At 39.8% G+C, this 8,582-nt stretch overlaps 1 protein-coding gene across 1 annotated transcript in view; it reads left to right on the top strand.

Annotated features, from left to right (window-relative positions):
* The first annotated feature begins 1,170 nt into the window (after window positions 1-1,170).
* The window catches only part of LOC128689789 (killer cell lectin-like receptor subfamily B member 1B allele C), a 29,959-nt gene continuing 22,547 nt past the window's right edge, over window positions 1,171-8,582 (top strand). The window contains exon 1 of the mRNA XM_053778258.2: window positions 1,171-1,308. The gene's annotated coding sequence lies outside the window, so the exon portion shown is untranslated. The remainder of the gene's footprint in view (window positions 1,309-8,582) is intronic.

The raw sequence follows: 8,582 nt of genomic DNA, 5'->3' as shown, positions 1-8,582 counted from the left end.
TTCTCCGTGGACAGAGACTAAACAGTAAATACTATACAGTCTACGTAGCGGTGGCACTTGTGGCGGGATTAATAGCAATAGTACTTACTTACTTACCTACTAGTAGCAACATTAGTGGTTAGCAGCTGACTCAGCAAAGGCAACAACAATATTAATGGTAAGAGCAGTAGCAAAATTAATGGCAGCGGCAGCAGCAATGGAAGGCAGCAACAACGTTAGTGCCATGAGCAACAACACTAGCAGCAGCAACTTCTAAAATAGTAAGTAAGTTTATTCAGGTATACACAAATACAGTTACATAGATTATCATACATAGCAGCATATGTGTAGAGAACCTAGGATAACCCAAAAAAGTCAGACAGAGTGATTTATTTCCATTGGGATCCTTAGTGGTGGTAGTGGTGGTAGCAGCAGCAACAGCATCGACAGAAATGGTCGTGGCACCTTAGTAGCAGCAACAGCAGTGGCTGTAGCAGCAGTAACAACTATGACCTATACAACAACTGAAGCAGCAACATTAGCGGCAGCATTCACAGCAACATTTACATCAGCACCTCTATCATTCAGTGACTCATTCTCGTCTTTCTCGCCCTTGGTACCACCAGGGCGCGGGGAGTCGTGTGTGTGTATGTAGTCTCGCCTGAGCTGCCATGCCCACTCTATTTTGTCGTGAATATTTTCTCTTATTTTCAGTCTTACTTTCTTTTCTAAAGTGATGTATGTGGTGAGAACAGGTTTTGTATTATTCTTTTATTAGGGTTCTGTTATGTTAGGAGGAGTAAGGTTTGATGGATCTTAATGTGACGTGTGGGGAGTTCTTGGCAGCAACTGCTTGCACTAGATGTGTCTCAGAAATGGCAGTGTGTGTGTGTGTGTGCGGTCATGAGGGGTGTGCATAGCTTCTGGCCGCTCCTCCTGCCGCTACAGACGACGCTGACGCTGTTTCTTCAAACTCAGATCGTCGATACCCTTCCTGCTGATGATCCAGACCCTCTAGTTCAACATCCTGACCTTCCTACATCACCACTTGACCCTCTCGCCCAGCTTCCTACCCTGATCGAGTCACCACTTGGCTTGGAGGGTTCAACACACGATCTGAACCCCGGCACCAGAGATTTTCCTTTAGTATGGGATCGTCTTGACTCCTGCTGGGGTCCTACACAGGACCGACAGGTGATCAGAACATCAAAAATCATAGAGGAGCAGAATCAGGTTATTGCCAGCCTTCAGGAAAGATTGGAAGCACTGGACACCAAGCTCCAAGCAATGCTGTGTTGCTGCCCTAAAGCAGATATGACCAAACCCTCGGTAAGTGGATAATTATGTTTCATGTGAAGCGCTAAATTCATATTAGCTACTCAAGACAGAGTGGCAGAAGCTCATTCCTCCGTACTCTGATCACAAGACACGGGCTACTTTGTACTAGTAAGTACCTCAGTAAGTGGAGAAATCAAAGAATATGTTCAGTATGTTTTTCTCTTTGTTGTGTGTGCAGTGAGGTTTGCCTGCCACAGGAACTTAAGAATCATGTTTTCAAAACGTGTTTCTGAGTAAACATTTATGCTCTAGAAGTGAAGGTAACTAAAATGACTATTAACGATCTATAGCTGTGCTTATTAAAACGTTTTAACGTAACCACAGTGACTCTTAACTGCATGTAATCGTATTCAATCTTACGTTGTAAGGTAATTGAAATTACCGTTAACTGGAATTTTTTTTTTTTTACACAAATCAGTTTTACCTCAGCTCATTTCTAAGCCCAACACTAATGTATGATACCACCCTCTAGGATGCTACCAACAACTCTTGATCAACATCCAGGTACCTACTTATTGCTAGGTAAACATGGGCAGCAATTGTAGGGAAAAATGCTGAACGTTTCCACCCATGCTGGGAACTGACCACGGAGACTCAGTATGTGAGCTTAGTGCTCTATCAACCAACCCACGGTACACCCTTTGTGAGTGTCTTATGTTGTATGAGTGCCATCTGAAGTAACAAGTGCCAACATAATTAGTCTGTCTAGATCTCCAAATTCTCATTATTAAGGATGTTGAGAAAAACAAAATGTTTCTCGTATTTATCATTGTGGGATATACTTCATAAACTAACTTCAGTTTTGCTAATTTAGATGACAAGGTGTCCCTGGAGAGATACCTTTAAGTGGGCGACTGAGACTGTTCTTTTTTTATCTCCTTGGTTATCGTTTATTACTTGAGAATGCCTCATCCGATCGCCTTCAAACGCTCAGTGATGGTGTGCTGTAGCTAAGACAAGGATCGTGTATTACTGGCAAGTACACGTGCTCTCTGATTAATTTTATACCTGGTAGTATACCTGGAGGGGGTTTCAGGGGTCAACGCCCCCTCGGCCAGGTCCGCGACCAGGCCTCGTAGTGGATCAGGGTCTGAATAACCAGGCTGTTAAAGCTGGCCGCATGCAACCTGATATACGAACACAACCCATTTCTCAGATTTGGTTTTTATACAATAACTTAAGAAGGATTTTCTGATCGGCTTCAAAATTTCAACACTGGCTGGTGTGTCCTACTTACACGGAAGTTAGGTTTTTTTTTTTTTTTTTTTTTTTGCAATGTTCAAGTGCATTTTTTTCATAAAGTAGGTTTACGTGCGGCCAGCAGTAACAGCCTGGTTGATCAGGCCATAATCCACCACGAGGCCTGGTCACAGACCGGGCCGTGGGGGCGCTGACCCCCAAAACCCCCTCCAGGTACACTCCAGGTAAGTAACTAGAGTGTGACGTCTCTGATCAACTGTGATCTTCAGTGATGTATCTCATACATAGGATGGAACTTCATGTGTTCAAAACTTGTACATATAAATTTATCAACTTCCAAACAGAGTTAATAAACTTCGAGTCGTTGAATTTCGAGCAATTCCTGGAGAATGAGTCTTATAATGTTTCAGAATTTCACTGTGCCTAATTTGTTTCATAAATTGGTTTGTATGCAATAATCGAAGAATGACTCATATGATCGTCTTCTATCCTTACACGTTGTTGTATCTTAGAGAAAGGTTTGGATTGATTTTGGACTGTGTCCCGTAGGCCGGTTGGTAGCGCACTCAGTTCACACATTGAGGTCCATGGTTCGATACCCGGTACGGTGGGCAACACTGGGCGTGTTTCCTTAAGACGCCTGCTGTCCCTGTTCACCTAACAGCAAGTAGGTATCTGGGTATAAGCGGACTGGTGTGGATCGCATTTTGGGGACAAAATTAACCTAAGTTGCCCGAAATGCTCTACATAACCTGGGGCTTCCTATATAGTATGTACTTGATGATTGCTGGATTTGTATCAGTTGTAGAAATAAAGATTATTATTATTATTATTATTATTATTATTATTATTATTATTATTATTATTATTATTATTATTATTATTATTGTTATTGTTATTATTATTATTATTATTATTGTTTGACAGTTTTATTGAATTAATGAGGGAACTTGAATTATTGGCTTTCATGCAAGTAATTTGTGAATGCTTCAGCCGAACGACTTCAAACCTTTAACGTCGATAACTAGAGAACATAATTGCTAAGCGACTTGTAACCTAGAGTGCTTGTGTATTTTGGGATAATGGTCTCTGAGATAACTAGAGAATGTTTATTTTTACTGGCTTCATACTTCCAAACTGTCATCATAGTTTTGAACCTTCCATTCAGATGGAAGGTTCGAATTGGTTTTAATTAAGCTGTATACATCACAGTCTGCTGTATGTGTATTGAAACTATCTAGAAAGTAACTTCATGCGATAACTTGAGAATACTTCCTTAGACTGGCTTTAGATTTTAAATGCTGATATTTAATTGCATTAGAAACTAATGCTGTACTCTGTTCTGTTCCATCTGGGCACATTGAGGTAGAGGGGGCTGGGTTTATGAAATGCAGGGATAACTTTATTGGATCATGAAGCGACCGATAGGAGAGGATTGATTTGTGGGTAAAGTTAAGTAATTCACGTTAAGATATTTTATTTCAGTATGATACAGAGTTTGAACAAAAGTGAAAGACATTTAGGTGTGCATACAGAAAGCCCCTTTGTTGCATGCAAAGAATATGTAATCTTTATTTGGAGCATGTTAACACACTCATAGGCTGCCTCACCAACCAGCAAACCAGATGCTAAGGGTTCTGACGATCCAACGGGGCCCCGCCGTCAGATAAGTATCTAGGTTCAGCCAATCACATGTGGATCTGGTAATTGTGAAGGTGAAGTGGTTACTACTCACATTTTCACCCTTGTCATTTTCATTCTACCGCTGGTTGAAGCATAGTGGTCTGCTCTCTATTGGCTACTGGTTTGCCTTGATTACCGTGGCGTGCACTATTGCCTATTGCTGTACATAGTGTACAGAGAGTACATACTTCTGTTTTTACTTGGTGAAGGATAATATAATTCAAAGTTTTTCTGCTGTTTATTTTGCTCCCTTTACAGCCAGGATAACAGGCCTTGGAGTACCTGGGTTGTAATACCCTTAATTAATACGCAGGGCATTTCTAGCATTAAGGAAAGGGCGAAATGACTCACGATATCATAATAACACGACTGAGGTTTGAACCCGTGGCGATATGTAAGTGAAGTGGCTCAGTTAGTAGTGAGAGGAGTGATGGGATGATGGTATACACTAATACAGTTGCATAAATTATCATACATAGCAGCATGTGTGTAGAGAACCTAGGATAACTCAAAAAATCAAGCAAAGTGATTTATTTCCATTGGGGTCTTCTTAGTACCTTACTATTATACTATAAAGGAGATAATATCTTATTATTATACTGTAAAGGAGATATACTAGGAATAAGGTAAAATGAGTTATTTATGTTTACATGTGTGTTAGCTAAAAAAAAAAAGATTGTTCTCCTCCCTTTCTGTCGCGACATTCATCAGGCACCTTTTGGCTTTCTTCTTGAACTGGTTCATGCTATGACTGACTTTGACATGTGCAGGCAGTCTGCTCTATTCCTTTATTGCTGTATAATAAAAAGTGTTTGAAGCCTGGCCACTGACTGTGGGTACTATAAAGTTGTGTTCTCTCCCCCTAGTACTGTGGTTGCTTTGGTTCCCAACCTTGACGAAACTGGCAGCAAGATATTCTGGACACTGTTTATGAGCAATTTTATAAACTTGATTTAACTTCAGTTCTTTTACTCTGTCTTCAACATTCAACATATCCATTTGTTGTAATTCATCCTTGCCTACATGCTCTCTTGGACCCAGATCCAGGATGAAGCTTACTCTTTTGTTCTAGGTGATTTGCAGTCTTTTTTTTTGTGTGTGTGTGTGTGTGTCAAGGCAGAGCACCATGAAGAGCAAGCGTAGTCCATATGACATTGTATAAGGGCTAGACATAGGGTCCTGCTAGTCTCAGTAGGTAGACACTGTGCTTGTCTGTAGAGGAACTTCAGTCTGGCATTCGTTTTCTTAACTATACTGTTCCCTATCAATTCTCCTGTCATGCATGGGTCAAACGGGATTCCCAGATATTTTGCTGAGGACACTGAAGTGATAGGTTTCCCATTATACCGGAAATTAAAATTATTTACCCTTCTCAATTTGTTTCGTTCCAAAGAGTATGGCTTCTTCTACAACCACGGTGCTCTAAACACCACCTCCAAGGCTGAGGGACTGATTACCTCATCTTTTGTATATAGTTCTTCTGATTTCTTATTATGTCCAAGAATCTGTATTGATAAAGCCACTGGCGATGGCGATACGTCTACAATAAAGATAGCCAGATGTTGTACAAGTGTCTTAACTTTCATCGAGTATGGCTTCTATTTTCCCGAGGTGTAACGATAGTATGTTATCTACTAACCATTTGCTGCAGGACTCCAGTTCCAGTGTTAATACATTAACTATATCCAGTGGGTCTTTACCTGACACTAACAGAGCACTGTCATCCGCATACAGTAAGAGTTTGCACTTGACACTGATTGCCATGTCGTTTATATAACATAGGAATAATAAAGGACCCAGAATACTACATTGGGAACTCCGCATGCTATCGGTAGGGGTACTGATTCTGTTTTGTCGATTTTGACAGTTTGTTTCCTGTTGCTAAGATAGGCTTAAACCAGTCTACGGAACTTATGCCGATGGCTTGAAGTTTCTTACATAATATATTGTGGTTGATAGTATCGAAGACCTTTTGCAAGTCTAAAGTAACCATTACTATGATGTACCTTATCGACATTTCAGTTCTCATGTAATCCATCAGATTAATTAGGGAGGTGTCGGTTGAGTAAGAGCTCCTAAAGTCTAGTTGGTAACTATGAAGAATGTTGTTGTCATTAAGATACTTAATGACAACATGACAGTACACCGACCTCTCTAGAATTTTGGATATTACACTGAGTATACTAACAAGCCTATGACTCACGAAATCGTAATGACACGATTGCAAACAAATCATACCAAGGGCTGGAACAGAACCTGCGATCAGAAAGTCATGAAACTCCAAACCGACACGCTAACCGCTGATCGCCTGTTCTATCCCAGACCATGGTGTGGTTTGTTTAACAAGCCTATAGTTGCTGATATCAGCTTTACTATTTTTCTTGAAGATAGGAGTTACTTTGGCCTTCTTGAACCCTTGTGGTACAGTATTAGTGGTGATGGACAAATTTATTATGTGAGCATTGGGATTGGCAATTCAGAGGCACCATCTTTTAGGAACTTAAACGGGATGTTATCAGGGCGGTGCTCTTAATTGGGTTTAACCTGCTTAGTTCTTTTTACATGAAGTCCTGAGATACACTTAACAGTTGAGAACTGTTTGGGGTTACCCCTTTATTGTATAGTATGTTTTAAACTTATAAGAGTCTGTGTTAAAGGTATTTGATGCAGCTGGTAGTTTACTTACTAGTGTTGATACGACAGTTGTGTAGTATGAATTAAAACAATTTGCTACTTTAATTGCTTCGTAGCATACCTCGTTATCCATATTTAGTACTGTGTTAGTCTATCTACAGGTTTATGGCTATACCCCAACTGTTTTAGTTGTTGCCAGAGCTTTGTGGGGTAATTCTTGTACTCCTCTATGTTTGGGCAATATTGCCTTACCTTTGCTCCTTTTATAAGTCTCTTCACTCTGTTTCTCACCCTTTAGAATTCATTTAGTGCTGCAAAATTCTGTTTGTTTGCCTTAAATCCTTTTAGCAACTGATTTCTGTATTTCAAATTATGTAATATCTCAGTAGTCATCCAGGGTTCAGTTCTTCGTTTAATCCTAACCTCTTTAACTGGTACAATATTATCAAGGATGGTAGTGAACACTGTTTTGAATTTTCCCAGGCATCATTTACGTCCGTGCAACTTGTTATCATTGTCCAGTCACAATTGTGTAGGCTATTTACCAGTGTTTCTAACTGTTGGTTCTAGTTGACCTGTGTAGGCCTATCCATAGTTTATAGGCCTATGTAGGTCTATACAGGCCTACATATAGGCCTACACAGATCTGTATAGGCCTATCTAGCTTTAGTTGACATGTGTATACCTATCCGTTTCCTAGTGATTTTCCTAGTGCAGTAAATGATGAAATGATCACTAAGGCCTGTGGTAAGGACTCCTGACTGACTAATGTTCTCAGAACGGTTACAAAGTATGTGGTCAGTTGGAGTGTCTAAAACTGTGTGATCCGGGTTGGTGTGTTAATTAGTTTAATGTAACTATTTAAACCTAGAATTTACTTATATTTTTTACATAGCCCGTTATTTTGCTGTCGAAAACAGATATCGAATTCTCCCGGTATTACTGTCTCGCAATTGTTATCAAGTACGGACAAAACTCTCGAAAAAAGAACTGCTCATGGGTGGGAGGGTAGTAACTAGTTCCTACTAAGATTTGGTTTGGTCTTGGAAAGCAGCACTTCAAACAATAGAATCTCCAATTTATTTTCATTTAAATCAGGTCTTGGGTTGGAAACTAAGTCATTTCTTATGTAGTCACATACTCCACCACCTTTTCTATTCCTATCTAAGCGTTTTATATTTTAACCTTCTATTTTGACCTCGTCGTCAGTCACCGTATCATCCAAACAGGATTCAGAGATGGATATAACTGCCGCCATAGTTCTGTTAGCTAGAATCCAAATCTCTGCCAATTTTGGAAAAAGTGATCTTGCGTTGACATGAATAAAGTGAAGACCTGTTTTCATAAAACAATCATAATCATCAATATATGGCAAGGGGTCATTTGTATTAAAATTAGGTAAATCAATGTCATCATGTACCAAAATGCATTTGTTGCAAACAAAATGGAATCTGGCACCATTACCATAATCGAACACACATCCATTATGCACCCAACCTTTACGCATTTTACATAAAGTATATTAACTGTTCTTCTTTCGTACCTTGGTACAGTGTATACATATGTCTGGTGGTGTCTGAGATGATAAGAATGGTTCTGTTGTCTCACATTGACCTACCTGTGCATTACACATTAAGTTAAGATTATCATTCCTAGTTACTAGACCGTCATTATCACTGTCACTTATCCATCTGTTTTGCACCTGTACCATAGTTTGAGGTCCTGGATTAGTTTGGATATCACCACTT

This window comes from Cherax quadricarinatus, chromosome 22 (assembly GCF_038502225.1).
Source record: "Cherax quadricarinatus isolate ZL_2023a chromosome 22, ASM3850222v1, whole genome shotgun sequence".
NCBI classification, from domain to species: Eukaryota; Metazoa; Arthropoda; class Malacostraca; order Decapoda; family Parastacidae; genus Cherax; species Cherax quadricarinatus.
The sequence above is the reverse complement of the archived record's forward strand: the minus strand, read 5'-3'. Positions and strand labels throughout refer to the sequence as shown.